A 3,416-nucleotide genomic window follows, 5' to 3' on the forward strand; every position below is an offset into this window, starting at 1 on the left:
TTGAAGGTGAAGTGGATAAGCCTAAAACTCAGTCCACCACTACTCCTAGGGATGCTAGAAGGGATAAAATAAGAAGAGGAAAAGAGGGAGTGAGAAGAAGTAGAAAGGAAAGAAGGCTTCTATGAACAAGAATAAGAGACCACAGTAGAAGCATGGGATGTCAAAGAGGCTACCACAGACCTGGAAATTGACTAAGTTGCTCAGAGGATGAGTAACATTTTCAGTAGGGGGTGATGACGAGCCTCATCATTGGGTGATTATATGGGCCTTAATTCACCTCCTAGCTTAGTCAAACCAACTATTCTCACAACTTATTTCATACTTTTGATCATATTTTGTTTATGAGATGAGTTCGAGTTGGATATTTTGCTTTGTGGTCTAATGTGCATTTAATGCAGGAATAACAGATAAAAGCAAAGAACTATGGCAAAGGCCTTGGTAAAAACTCGAATGGGACAAGGGAGAGGACTTATAGGAGGTAAATGCTCCTCATTCAATACCACTCCATTTGAATATTCCTCCATCAGTTCGAAGTGCAAAGAACCAAATCATGAAGACTAGAAGACAACCGAGCCAGGGAAAGTGACAAAAACTAGTTTATCTTGAGGGGGGAGCCGAGCCTCCCTAATTTGAAGGAAGTCGTTGGAGACTTCAGATGTATAAGTAGAGAGGCTTAGAAACTCAATAGAATGGGGATTTTGATTGTAAAACTCTACTTTATTTCTGAGATGCAAGACTTGTGACAGTTTGTTATGTAATCCATGGTTTTGATAATAAGAATGAGTTTTGTTTTGAGCCAGCTCTGAGTTAACCCAGAGGGCTAAAGTTCTTGGGTTAGGGCCCAACCCGAGCAACCAAAGCTCCTCTTTATTGTACATGTATGGTAGTATAGATTCCTGGTTTAACTGTTCATTTGCTTAAGTAGCTGCATTTTCATTACAACAATATAAAGTAGATGATTCATGGTTTTATTGTTCATTTGCTTAAGTAGCTACATTTTCATTACAACAATATAGTGTAGATTTATGGTTTAACTGTTCATTTGCTGAAGTAGTTGCATTCCCATTATAGTAGTGTAAAGTAGATCAGTTATTCTTTAGTTTACTTCCATTTGTACCTTCTTTCAATTAGCAGCGTAGCTAGAGGAAAAATATCACCATAAGGTTGTCCATCGATGTCTCGGCCTCACCTCCTCCCTCTGGGACCATGACTTGAGGTAGAGACCCTTCAGCAACCCCAAAAACATTGGTTTCTGGTTCTCACATGAGCCATGGAGTTTTTTCTTTGATGCAATTACTTGTTTCATTTCACTGTCATTGTTTTCCATCATTCTCGGTCCACCCTCACCCTCACTGGTTTTTCTATCATTTTCACTAAAACCTCCTTCAGCACGTTCTTTACGCATAATTCCCTTATCATCTGATCCACAACAAACCTGACCAATCACCGTCTGATTCATTAGTTTATCCAACGGCCATCGTGCGTGAAGTCTTCCACTTACTTTATGTGCTCCAATCTCCACCGTCGATCTGTCTCTTGATCCAACGGCTATCACATCACCTCAATACTTTATGCGCTTTAAACCCCCACCGTCAATCTGCCTCGCCTGATCTGACGGCTATTACATCACCCGCTCGCCAACTAGCTTGGCCAATCTCTACCGTTGATCAGTCCTGCTTGATCCAACGGTTATCGCGCAATCTCGGATGGATTATTGCACAATCTTTATCCGCCCAAGAGCACGCGAGAAAAGTGGCTTTCCAATGCTACGTGTCACCCAGTTAGGCTAATCACGTGAAATTTCATAATATAGCTTACAACTTTGAGGGCGCGTGAGAAACTACTTACCGCCTTCGAAACCCGCTCCATCATTTCCACATGTTTTTATCTCCACTGCTCATCTTTCGATTAATCCTTTCCATCCATCTCTTAACTTAAGTCTCTGCGATAATATCTCCGTCGTTCATCCTGTTCGGTAACCCTGTTCGTTCATCTATTCACTACACCACCCACGATAAGATATCCGTAGTTCATCATGTTCAGTAACCCTGTCCTTCCATCTATTAACTTAAGTCTCCGTCATAAGATCTTTGCCGTTCATCCTATTTGATAACCCTATTCGTTCATCTATTCACTACACCACCCGCGATAAAATCTCCATCGTTCATCTTTCATTACATCCTCCTTTCACCAATTTCGATCTCCGACTGCTCTTCCTCTTGAAAACAGATTTAGTTTAGTTCCTTTGCTTACACCTTCGTCTAGTTTTGATACTCTTTACTTCCGCAACTTAGATAATAACATTAGATTAGTGTTGATTTAGCAATTCTGCTTAGCATAGATGTTTGATTGGTTAATTAGGTTATGGTGTGAGTTAGCATTACATGTTTTTTTCATTACTATAGTAGAGTAGCTCTCTTTTAGAATAGATTTGCTCTTCTTCCATCAAAGAATCAAGTTTTTTCTGACCCTATATAAGTTTGGCTCGAAACCCTGGGGTCTCTTGCCAGATGAACAGTGACAACAGGGAAGACCTTTACTTTTACTTGTGCATATAGCATTGTCACCTCCAAGTTTGTACGAAAGCCAAGTTGATAAGTAAAGCTGGTAGCCCTAGGAGTTGCAACATTCTTGTTGCAATACCTAGGCTCATTAGTGACCGTGAACTATAGTTGGAAAAAAAAAATTGACCAACAAATAAATGATTGAATCTTCCATAATATAATATAGATTATTCAGAAAAGAAAATCACACATTTTCCCATAGATATTGTAATGAAATAGATTTTTTTGAAAATCAATAATTAAATAATATTCCCGGATTATTAGCGGCCACTTAGTGACCGTGAACTATAGTTGGAAAAAAATTAAAAAATTCGACCAACAAATAAGTGGTTGAATCTTCTATACTATAATATAGATTATTCACAAAAGAAAATCACATATTTTCCCATGAATATTGTAATGATATAGATTTTTTTGAAAATCAATAATTAAATATTATTGCTGGATTATTAGCGGCCACTTAATGACCGTGAACTATAGTTGGAAAAAACAATATTTTTCCATCAATAAGTGATTAAATCACATATTTTCCCATAAATATTGTAATGATATGGATTTTTTTGAAAATCAATAATTAAATGATATTAAAATAGATATAATTGAAATTAAGTTAAAATTTTGAAAATATTAATATTTAAAACTAAAATTTTATGTAAATTATGAAATTGAATATATATATATATATATATTACAAAAGATATGTGTGTGGGGTGTGGGGTTGGACTATACAGACATGATTCATCCCAACTAATAAAATCTAGCTATGCCTACCTCAAACTGAGGGAAAATTTAAAGATGGAAATTTATTTGAAAGTTTAAAAACTTTGGCTAATTCCATTAGTCCATAATATG

This window comes from Pinus tabuliformis, chromosome 1_1 (genome assembly GCF_031772625.1).
Source record: "Pinus tabuliformis cultivar Carrire ecotype Pingquan chromosome 1_1, CPIR1, whole genome shotgun sequence".
Classification (NCBI taxonomy): domain Eukaryota; kingdom Viridiplantae; phylum Streptophyta; class Pinopsida; order Pinales; family Pinaceae; genus Pinus; species Pinus tabuliformis.